This window comes from Heptranchias perlo, chromosome 28 (genome assembly GCF_035084215.1).
Source record: "Heptranchias perlo isolate sHepPer1 chromosome 28, sHepPer1.hap1, whole genome shotgun sequence".
NCBI classification, from domain to species: Eukaryota; Metazoa; Chordata; class Chondrichthyes; order Hexanchiformes; family Hexanchidae; genus Heptranchias; species Heptranchias perlo.
This window is the reverse complement of record NC_090352.1, coordinates 28,445,634-28,458,101: the sequence shown is the minus strand read 5'-3', so window position 1 is coordinate 28,458,101 and position 12,468 is coordinate 28,445,634. Positions and strand designations below refer to the sequence as shown.

General features: G+C 42.5%; 1 long non-coding RNA gene across 3 annotated transcripts; it reads left to right on the top strand.

The window, feature by feature from the left end:
- The first annotated feature begins 119 nt into the window (after positions 1-119).
- On the top strand, positions 120-8,320 carry LOC137299277 (uncharacterized). 3 transcript variants are annotated; one of them, XR_010957865.1, is made up of 4 exons: positions 120-204; positions 1,994-2,089; positions 3,234-3,349; positions 8,246-8,320. It is a non-coding gene; the product is annotated as an uncharacterized lncRNA (long non-coding RNA). The 3 variants fall into 3 exon arrangements; XR_010957864.1 differs by lacking the exon at positions 120-204 and adding an exon at positions 366-524; XR_010957863.1 differs by lacking the exon at positions 120-204 and adding an exon at positions 366-575.
- The last annotated feature ends 4,148 nt before the right edge of the window (positions 8,321-12,468 follow it).

The window sequence follows — 12,468 nt, the reverse complement described above, 5'->3', positions numbered from 1 at the left end:
GTTAGAGTGAATGAAGTGTTTTGAAGTGCAGTCACTGCATTACGTAGTCTGCCAAGTGTCACCTGACTATATGGGCCTGGTGCGCTGCTCCTTCCTCGTGCAGACTTGCTCACAGTTCTAGTAGGACTAAAGACTATTGATCATTTGTTCCTCTTTTTCACAAAAATGTTGCCGGATTTTAAGGAACCTGAATACGGAAGCGAGGTATTATGATTCTTATTACATCCTTATTTTTACGATTTCATGGTATTACAACTTTAACAAGCGGCCTTTAGCCTGGTTTCCGTGTGATGCAATTTGCAGATGTTTGCTGGCCTTTACCAACCTGGATTTGTAATTAATTTAAATATTTTGATCGTGGGTTCAAGGCTTGGCAGGGTAGATGCTGAGATGCTGTTACCCCTGCCTGGAGAGTCTAGAACTAGGGATCAGAGCCTCAGGATAAGTGGTCGGCCATTTAGGACGAGTTCCTCGGCTACCCCAAGAATTCTGCCCATCAAACCCTTGTAAGGCCTCGGTGGAAGGTGAGAGTTGCCTTGAGTTTCAAGAAGGCCTAAAAAGACAGCACGATAAAGGTAATTTATTCAGGGAGGGATCGGCTATCTTTACTACGGTGACATTTGTCTCTCAAAAGCAGAAGAAATATTATCAGTCCCTTATCTTTGGGCTTTCTCGGTCCTGGTCTCCCTCGAGCGGAAAGGCATGGCACCGTTCCAAGACAGTAACGAGAAGCTTAAGTTTATGATAATCACAAAAGGAATTGATGAGGAGGACAGCAAAGTTTATTTGCAAAGTGGATTGTTGAAACATGGAATACTCTGCCACAAATCGTGTTGAAGCAGAGTCCATAAAATATTTTAAACGGGAATTAGTTGTTTTAAAAAGAGTAATAGTTAAATGATACCAGGAACAAGCAGGAGTGTCGGATTAGACTACATGCAGAAAAATACTTGCACAGACTTGATGGGCCAAATGGCCTCTTCCTGTGCTATAACAATCTATGATGCTGGTGAGATTTATTAAAAGCTTATTTTGGACCAGACAAGTACAACCCATATTTCTTGGATTCTCCAAAAGGAGAAATAGCCCCATTCAACGTAATATTCCATTAAAATGCAGCACAAAATTCCTCAATTCCAATCCGCTCCATTTATATGGGATTTTATTTTCATGCAGATTGACACACTGACCCATCAAGGTCCACCAATGAAAAGAAATAGTCCCCTACCATCCGTGTGCTGCAATCAGCCCACAATCCTTTCGCTTCAACCTCCAAAATAACAGATGCTTGTGTTGAACAAGTCAAAGCACTATGTGCAGATTGGGCACCATTATCTTAATTTGAATCTGAAATTTTGATGCCAGCTAAATTTTGTATTAATTAGGACCAATATGGGTTTTGATTGACCAAAGGACCAAATCTAATCTGGATTGAATCGGTCCAAATTCATATTCTTCCCAAAGTTGCCTGAATTAAACCATAAGGTGTCAGCCTAGACTCAGGGCTAGCACTCCTGCCACCACCAAAATCAATTCAGTGGCGGTTTGGCTCATTGTTTATGGGATCTTGCCGTGGGTAAACTAGCTGCTACATTCACCAACAAAACAATCGTGACTGCATTTCAAAAATTTGTGAAGCACTTTGGGATGTCCTGAGGATGTAAACGACCCTATGTAAATGTAAGTTCTTTCTTTCCAGCAGGGGTCACTGGATGTGGATGCGGAGTGAGAACTTCAGCTGCCTTTTCCCTCCCTACGCAAGGGTAACTGATGCCAATCATAGCACCCCTTCTGCCACCCTGGCTGTGATCAGCTAACATGGCACAGACTGGGAATCAAACATGGGACCATCTGGTCCATATGGCTCTGTTGCACAAACCCTTTACAAACTGAACCATCGGGGGAAACTAATCTTGAGTTGAACCCAAATCCCTGAGATGAAAGCTGAACTATTCAAACATTTAAATCCGTAACGAATTGGTTTCTGTTTCAGCTGCCAGTCCAAGCTGTGGATGACCCAACTGGTAACTTTGTGCCCGATCATGGATCTTCAACAATGAATGTTGAAAAATGGTGGCAATAGAATAAGGCAAGTTCATGTTTAACTTGTCAACAATTTGGACATCTCGGCACAGTGTGGTTTGGTCACATTTACAAGTGTGGGGGTTGGCATTTGATCATCTGTGTTCTCACTAAATCCGTCTTTTGGATGAGATGTTACACCTACCTGCTCAAGTGGATGTAATAGATCCCATGGCACTATTTGAAGAAGAGCAGGGAGTTCTCCCAGTATCCTGACAAACATACCCTTTCCCCTCCGCATTCCCCCACCCCCCATTCCCAACCTGCACCATCAAAAACAGAATAACTGGTCATTCATCTCATTTACTGTTTGTGGGACCTGGCTGTGTGAAAATTGGTGAACTCATTTTCCTGCACAACCTGTGGCCAATTTCAGGAAAAACTCTGCGAAATTCTTTCCTGGTTTTTTAAGCAAGCAAGCTCCAGAAGACCATGGTTACCAGGACATATCACTTGATAAACTATTTCTCCCTCCCTCATTGGAGATTAGGTCCCGATGTCCTTAGGAACATAAGAGAGAAAGAGCTTGAATTTATATGATGCCTTCACGTCTGCAGGATGTCCCATCGCGCTTTACAGCCAATTCATTACTTTTGATGTGTCGTTACTGTTGTTAGGTAGGCAAATGCGCAGTGAATTTTCACACAGCCAGGTTCCACAAACAGCAAGTGAGATGATTGACAAGTTAATCTGTTTTTGTTCATGTGCTCAAGTCTTCAGTTTGAACCCAAGACCTTCTAACTCAGAGTGCCATCAACTGAGCCAAACAGACACTGTAGAATACAAAACTCAGAAACCATGGGACGCAATGTTTTTTGTGCTGCTAGGGCTAGGAGGTAATAGTAGGGGTGGCTGTAGTCTGTGGAGAGCCAGGGTTAAATAGTGGAGATGCGTGGCTTGATGGATATTCTGGATATTTCCTTGATTATTTTTGGGCATCAGGGAATATTTTTGCAAGGCTTTTCATCAGGGTATTAAATAGATAGGGCAGAGTCCATGGCAGGGTAGATTGTACATGGTTTATGGAAGGAACAGACTTTCTAATGGTCTTGCCTTTGTAGAACACTAGAAAAAATGTTTGATCTCCATGCAAGTCTAATGCAGTCAGGAGTGTAAAATAATTCACATCATTCATTTTCTCTTCTGTTTAGGAACCAAAGCAAATTGATAGTTTGCTGGATGGCAAAACAGTTGGAGCTGCTAATGGAGACATCACAACATTCTTAACATCCCTTGATCAATGGGAAAGATGGAGAAATCAGTTAAGGTAAGTATGCTAGAGGATTAGAAGAGACACTTTTTGGTAAATAATCATTCCAGCTTTAGTAACAAGTAGGAACATAAGGGGAAATTGAGAAAGGCTCTGCCCCTAGCAGGGAGCTTCACCAGCAGGAAGCGTAAGGTAAAGAATCAAGGCTCGAGTGTTATAGTTTAACTTCCAACCTGCACTCACTGCTCGCGAGGCTCTGCGCCAGGATGCTTATTTGCTGAATTTTCCTCATTAAGTCCAGAGTGAGAAAAGGTCATTCGGCCCATCAAGCCCACTCTACCCAGAGTCCAGGTACATTATTCTATCATGGAATTCCCTAGTGTGGATCCCCTACTTCAAGAAACATTAAGTTTCTTTCCTTACCTTCCATGAAAAAGGCAGAGATGCTGTAATTGCCTTTCTAATCTTCAATTCCTCTTCTCAATAGATATAGGGGATCATTTTAACTTTTGGCGATAGTGTAAAACGGACAATATCAGATTTCAATGCAAATGAAAATCAGGCAGAGTGTATAATGTGCAGCTGTTCCGATATCAATCATTTTACGCTATTCCTAAAAGTTAAAATTGCCCCCATTGATTCTTAACCAGTAAATGTTATGCTCAAAATGTGACAATAAATCTTAACATTCTTTTCTATGTCTAGCACGTTGCAGTTAGAATCAAGATCAAAACATTCCTTTCCTTTGATATTAGATTTGTCATGATGTTAAAGATTACATGCAGACTCCGGGCAATTTCTATTCAATACACAGACAGTCCTCCAATATCTATTTCCATGAGCTGATTTGATTTTAATCATTATATCTACACATGAAAAACAAGTTTCAAAGTGAAGGTTTTCCAAACACACACACAGCTGTCTCGGAGTATGGAAGAGAGATCATTTGCAGCCTCTTCTTCACCAGATTGTCAACATCCACTATTTGCCAATGGCTGACACTAAATGGACCTTGTTTATAATCAAGCCGCAGAGTCACGGTCTGGACTCAGCCTGAGAACTTACTACCTGCTGTTTTGTGAACTGACGAACAGAATCAGGCATGTTGAATGCCACCCTGACTTTTCAAAATGCAATCCTCCGAATTGGGTGCTCTGAATCAAAGATTTGACCCTGTTTTCTCCAACTCACCGTGAGCAATGGGAGATCCACTAGTTCTAATTTAAAACCTAATTAAACGTTAATACTTCTGGCCTTCCTATGTATTTTAAACAGCATTAGCACGCAGCACGACACTGCCTGGTGACTGCTCGAGATCTCTTGGGCAGTAAATGGCTCCTCGCACATTGAAAATGATTTTCTTGGCTACGGAAAAGCTATAAAATGAATTGATGTCAGCAAATAAATATCAGTGCAGTATCACATGTGTTCAACAGCAGGTGTTCAGAGCTCAGAATCTCTCCTTAAGGGTGCTCAGCCCGCATTAATGGCTTTGAGTCAGTCCAATAGAAGTGCCATGGGTGTGTGGAACAGTCCGAAACGGCCTTGGGCTCAGTTACATACATAATCTTTTATGATCCCACTGGGCAGGTGCTTCTATTTGATATGTGCACAGAAGATTAGTTGTTACTAGGTCTTACTGAAATGGGCAGTTCTTGTAGTATCCGTCAGGCAGTCAATACAATTATATTAACATTCGACTAGCATCCCATTGAACTGTTTATGAACAAGTTCTATTCATTGGCACAGACCGATTTATTTGACGGCCACTTGGCCTTTCATAATGCTAACAAGAGACGAGGCTCTTTCACTTCAGCCTTCATGTCTCACTGCACAATATTATTAATGCTAGAGTCAGCTTGGCTCAGTTAGTAATGCTCCTGCCTCTGAGTTAGAAGGTTGTGGTTTCAGGCCGCATTCCAAACCTTGAGCACATGATCTGGGCTGACCCTCTACTGCTGTACTTGAGGGAGTGCTGCATTGTCGGAGGTGCTGCCCTTCAAATGACAGACTAATCTGAGATCCTGTATGCTTATTCCAGTGGTTCAGGTCGACATTAAAGATCCCATAGTACTATTTAAAAAGAGCAAAGTTCTCCTGGTATTCTGACTAGCTTAGCAGACCTCCCAAAACCAACCCCACCAAAAAACGAATGAACTGGTCAGTCATTCATTTCATTGTTTTTTGTAGTATTCTGCTCTGTGCAAAATGGCTGCTGCATTTGGCAACCTAACTACAGTGATCGTGCACATCAGAAATTAATTCATTGGATATGAAGTATTTCCAGATACGAGGGCCATGATTTTCTCTTCGAAGTCCGGGTGCGTTGGGGGGCGGGGCAAACAAAGTCGGGAATTTCCGGAGCTGGAAGGAATCTCGGCTCCAACCCGCTAAAAGACGCGCATAACCCTTGCCCATCTGGGTGCGCGCGCTTCAGGAAGTCGGAAGCCCCGCCAGCAATTAAAGCCGGCGGGACGATATTTAAAGCAGGAATTAAGCTTGTAGAAATGGTTATTAATCTTGTTATTGATGCCGGGAAACGATTTCAACGCTGCCTCAACGTGCAGTTGTTTCCCGTGTTGTGTGAAGCACGCCATAGAAAACTAGGCAGGATGCAGCCGGCGGCCATTTGGCCATTTAAATCCCAGTTTGACAGATGGGGATAAAAGGTGAGTTATTGCAGCAGGGCACTCAGTTCTCTCAGACAAACTTTTGGCTGGGAGTTTTTTGTGTTTAGACCGAGAATTCTTGGTTCACAGTCAGACTTGTTCCGCCTACACATATTTACCTACTTTTTGGACCCCCTCAAACTGACAACATCAGGATGGGGGGGGGGGGGAGGGGTGCAATGGCTACATTCACCAGTACATCCGAGGAGGACGAACGTCACCATCCGCGGCAGGCATGGCGTGTAGTTCCACCACTTGTAGCTCCACAACACAGAGGTGCGTCACAGGGACCTGCACAAGAGCAGCGAGAGGAGCAACAGAGGTCCCGATGTTGCAGGAGGCACTACCCTCATGAGAGGGTCTACAGACTGAGGCTGAGCTTCCTGGAGGAGCATTGCCTACGAAGGCTGAGAGTGAGTCACCAGGTGGTCAAAGGCATCTGTGTTCTCCTTCGTGCAGAGCTGCTCCCGGCTGGGCCTGGTGGCATCGCATCGCCCGTGGCACTTAAAGTAACCACTGCCCTCAACTTCTTCACTTCCAGATCCTTCCAGGACGCCACCGGTGACAATGCCAGGGTCTCTCAGTCATCTGCCCACAAGTGCATAAGACAGGTCACCGATGGTTTGTTTCACAGGGCATCCCACGACATCAATTTCCCCATGGACGACCTCAGCCAGACTGAGAGGACAGTGGGTTTCCATTCTCCGGCTGGCTTCCCGTGGGTACAGGGTTCAATTGATTGCACACACGTAGCAATCTGAGTTCCTCAACATGAGCCAGGACTGTTCATCAACAGAAAGGGATATCACTCCATCAACGCACAGCTCGTTTGCGACCACCGGAAAAGATTTCTTCACGTGTGTACCAGATTCCCTGGCAGCTGCCACGATTCCTTCATTCTGCGGGAATCCAACATCCCGGCCCTCTTTCACGCTCCAAACAGACTTTAGGGCTGGCTTCCCGGAGACAAGGGATACCCCCTGCAGACATGGCTCATGACACCTTTGAGAAACCCCATCAGCGAGGCACAGCGTCAATACAACGACAGTCACATCGCCACCAGGTCTGTCGTTGAACATGCGATAGGACTGCTCAAGATGCGATTTCGGTGCCTGGATCGGTCTGGGGAAGCGCTTCATTACTTTATTCAACATTTCTCAGTGTTAAAGACACTCACACATATTAAAATTAAGAATCTGCAGTATAAACAAATGCTGAGAAGTCACGGACAAGACAAGGTTAGGCCTTGTGTATAATATATTACTAACTAAATGTTCTGGAGAAGAGATAAGAGATGTCCTAGGTATAGAGCCAAGCAGTCAGGAGATCATCTGCAGACTGTTTGAATACAAAAGACTACCAGAAAAGTTATCAGAAAGAGAAGCTAATGAGGTACAAAACGTGAAAAGAACAATGAACCAAGAATACATAATGTCACGCAGACTCACTGAAGAGAATTATAGAATTTATAGGATAACTTAATGGGTTAACGTGTTTCGTATTAATTAAAAATAACCAGAGGGTATGTTATCATCACGTTAGCAAGACGTTACTAAGTCTATAAAAGGTACAACACACAAAGTTCAGTGGGACTTGAACCAGCGTAGCTGGATTAGAATTACACGTTTACAACTCTTCCTGATGAGCCTTCATGTTAAGCCATTATTGGTACCAGTAATCACATGATCGCTGTAGGTAGTGGATAACATGAATAAAAAACATTAATCAGACGTTTCAGTGTTTCCTAGTTCTCGAGCTTGTTTACGGAATATCCTGTAAAAAAACAATATATATTTAACCTATTAGGGGACAAAAACCTAACAGGCATTATCCTAATATTAGGGTATGTTTTTAGCAATGGTGTTTTTACATCGCAGTCTGACTGTTTAGAACGTGATACTTTTGGAGAGAGATAATCATGAGAGTATCATGTACTCCAGTGGTACCATATTGTACTCTGGATTGTAAGCTCTTCAGTACTGCTTGTCTATTGAAATCTTCGAATTCAATGTGACCAGTTAAAAGGTAAATAGTGAAAGGTTGTTTCCAGGTAATGAGAGGGCACAAACTTATGATAATCACAAAAAGAAGTGAAGGAGAGGTTAGAAGGAATGTCTACACAGAATGTGGTTAGAATGTGAAATTCTCTGCAACAAACCATGTTGAATTAAGTCCATAAATTCTGTTAAAAGGGAATCAGTTAGTTGCAGTGAATTGATGTTGGAACTCTTTACTTGAAAGGAAATATCTGGGATTATTACTCATGATTCTCCTTTTTTTTCAGCATCACATTCCTTTGGAACTTTACCATCAGTCACGATGAACACAAGACCACCATTGAAAGTGTCTGAACATTAGAAGCTTAAAATTTGGAATTTTGAAATAAAATTGTTGCAAATAGTTTCTGAATTCTGAAGGGTGTCAGTTTAACATTTTTTTCTTTCCAGTTCCTTGCCCTGTTACGTGCATGGATTCACGGTGGGATATGGGTCTAAGGGTGCTAGCAGTGGTCTGGTTTCTCACATCAGAAGATAAAGGGAACTTGCAATCTTAAGAGCGTAAAAACACATGGAGAGGAACTGGTTGGTGCAGTGGTCTGGGCACTGACCTTTCACTTCTGGGTTTAAATCCAGCCCAGACCGATAAAATGAAAATCAGTCTGCTAACAGATAGGGTCCCATATGAAATGACTTTGGACAGCCTCAATTCAGTTCTTAGTGAGTAGAGGCCAACAGTACAGAATTTATTTCACAATGTCATTTTGACTGGATAGGAACATAGGAACAGGAGTAGGCCATTCAGCCCCTCGTGCCTGCTCCGCCATTTGATAAGATCAGGCTGATCTTTGATCTAACTCCATATACCTGCCTTTGGCCCATATCCCTTAATACCTTTGGTTGCCAAAAAGCTATCTATCTCAGATTTAAATTTAGCAATTGAGCTAGTATCAATTGCCGTTTGCAGAAGAGAGTTCCAAACTTCCACCACCCTTTGTGTGTAGAAATGTTTTCTAATCTCACTCCTGAAAGGTCTGGCTCTAATTTTTAGACTGTGCCCCCTACTCCTAGAATCCCCAACCAGCGGAAATAGTTTCCCTCTATCCACCCTATCTGTTCCCCTTAATATCTTATAAACTTCGATCAGATCATCCCTTAACCTTCGAAACTCCAGAGAATACAACCCCAATTTGTGTAATCTCTCCTCGTAACTTAACCCTTGAAGTCTGGGTATCATTCTAGTAAACCTACGCTGCACTCCCTCCAAGGCCAATATGTCCTTCCGAAGGTGCGGTGCCCAGAACTGCTCACAGTACTCCAGGTGTGGTCTAACCAGGGTTTTGTATAGCTGCAGCATAACTTCTGCCCCCTTGTACTCTAGTCCTCTAGATATAAAGGCCAGCATTCCATTAGCCTTATTGATTATTTTCTGCATCTGTTCATGACACTTCAATGATCTATATACCTGAACCCCTAAGTCCCTTTGGACATCCACTGTTTTTAACTTTTTACCATTTAGAAAGTACCCTGTTCTATCCTTTTTTGATCCAAAGTGGATGACCTCACATTTGTCTACATTGAATTCCATTTGCCATAGTTTTGCCCATTCACCTAATCTATCAATATCCCTTTGTAATTTTATATTTTCATCTACACTGCTTACAATGCCACCAATCTTTGTGTCATCGGCAAACTTAGATATGAGACTTTCTATGCCTTCATCTAAGTCATTAATAAATATTGTGAATAATTGAGGCCCCAAGACAGATCCCTGCGGGACTCCACTAGTCACATCCTGCCAATGTGAGTACCTTCCCATTATCCCTACTCTCTGTTGCCTTTCGCTCAGCCAACTTCCTAACCAAGTCCGTACTTCTCCCTCGATTCCATGGGCTTCTATCTTAGCTAACAGTCTCTTATGTGGGATCTTATCAAATGACTTCTGGAAGTCCATATAAATAACATCCATTGACATTCCCCTGTCCACTACTTTAGTCACCTCTTCCAAAAATTCAATCAGGTTTGTCAGGCACGACCTACCTTTCACAAACCCATACTGGCTCTCTCTGATTAACTGAAAATTCTCGAGGTGTTCAGTCACCCTATCCTTAATTATAGACTCCAGCATTTTCCCCACAACAGATATTAGGCTAACTGGTCTATAATTCCCCGGTTTCCCTTTCTCTCCTTTCTTAAAAAGCGGAGTGACATGTGCAATTTTCCAATCTAGAGGGACAGTTCCTGAATCAAGAGAACTTTGAAAGATTATAGTTAGGGCATTTGCAATCTGCTCACCTACTTCCTTTAAAACCATGGGATGGAAACCATCTGGTCCTAGGGATTTGTCACTCTTAAGTGCTATTATTTTCTTCATTACTGTTGCTTTACTTATGTTAATTTTATTGAGTCCCTGTCCCCGATTCAATATTAGTTTTCTTGGGATTTCCGGCATGCTATCCTGTTTTTCTACTGTAAATACTGACGAAAGTAATTATTCAACATGTCCGCCATTTCCCCATTGATAATGACAATATCTCCACTTTCAGTTTTTAAGGGGCCAACACTGCTCCTGACCACCCTCTTTTTCCTAATTATAACTATAAAAGTTCTTCGTTTTGGCTTTGATATCCCTTGCAAGTTTCTTTTCATACTCTCTTTTTGTAGCTCTTACTATCTGTTTTGTGACACTTTGTTGATCTTTGTATCTTTCCCATTCGCCAGGATCTGTGCCTTTTTTTGCCTTTTTGTATGCCCTTTCCTTATGTCTTATACTATCCCTTACCTCTTTAGTTGTCCATGGCTGTTTTTTTTGGCAAGTAGAGTTCTTGCCCCTCAGGGGTATAAACCGATTCTGTATCACGTTAAATGTTTCTTTAAACATTTCCCACTGATCATCAGTCGTTTTACCCATTAACAGATTTGCCCAGTTTACTGTGGACAGTCTCTGTCTCATCCCATTGAAGTCGGCCTTACCCAAGTCTAGAATCTTAGCAGCTGTTTCACTTTTTTCCCTTTCGAACACTACATTGAACTCGATCATGTTATGATCGCTATTGGATAGATGTTCACGCACAGTTAAGCTGTTAACTAAATCTGGTTCATTACTCATTACTAAACCTAGTATGGCTTGCCCCCTTGTTGCCTCTAGGACATACTGCTTTAGAAAGCTATCCCGGACACACTCAAGAAATTCGCTACCTTTCTGACAGTTGCTAGTCTGCTTTTCCCAATCTATGTGAAGGTTAAAGTCCCCCATTAAGACCACTATGCCTTTGCTACATGCTTGTCTAATCTCTACAATCTAGCACTTCAGAGCTGCTGCCAGGGGTCCAATATACAACTCCAACTATAGTCTTAGATCCTTCCTATTTCTCAATTCAACCCATAAGGTCTCTGTTGGCTGCTTACCTCTCGTTATATCCTCCTTTATCATTGAAGTGATTTCATCTCTAATCACTAAGGCTACTCCTCCCCCTCTTCCATTTTCCCTATCTCTCCTGTAGACCTTATAACCCGGTATATTTAGTTCCCAATCCTGACCATCCTGCAGCCATGTCTCAGTAATAGCTATCATGTTATACCCTCCAATTTGAATTTGAACCTGTCGTTCATTTAATTTATTCCTTATACTCTGTGCATTTGTATATAGAACCCTTAGTTGGGCCACACACCCGAGCCTGACCTTCAGCTTTGATGCTGGGTTAATCGCTTTACGCCTTCTAGTTTTCACTTTATCTTGTGCCTAAAGGACACTTTCTTTCTGCTGCTCTACGCTTTTCCCTTTCACTTGTTCTTGAACAAATGTTTGTACTATTTGTATTGTAAATTCCCCCTGGGTCTTCCCCTCTCTTGCTGCTCTCAACTTTACTCCCTTCTGACTCCCCGCTCAGGTTTCCATCCCCCTGCCACTCTAGTTTAAACCTTCCCCAACAGCACTGGATGATTGGTGTGGAAAATAATACCACAGTAAAAGGGTGCTTTTTGACACTGAAGCACATTGGGGGGTAGAGGAAAGATATGCTGGCATTGGGGAGGGGGGGGAATACAGTGCCCCTCCCCCACCCCAGGCTTAAAGGGTTAAATTATGAGGACAGGTTGCATAAACTTGGTTTGTATTTTCTTGAGTTAAGAAGGTTGAGGGGTGATCTAAACAAAGTCTTTAAAACGATAGGGTAGAAAACAGATAAATTATTTCCTCTGGTGGGGAATCCAGAACAAAAGGGGGATAATCTTAAAATTAGAGCTCGGCTATTTCGGAGTGAAATCAGGAAGCACGTTTTCACACACAGGGTAGTGGAAATCTGGAACTGTCTCCCTATAAGGCTGTGGATGTGGGGACAATTGAAATTTTCAAGACTGAAATCAATAAATTTTTGTTAGGTATTGAGGGATCTGGAGATAAGAAGGGTAAATGGAGTTGAGGGACAGATCAGTCATGATCTAATTGAATGAAAGAACAGGCTCAAGAGCCTATTCAGTTCCTATATTCTCAGAGTGTTCCCCAACACTA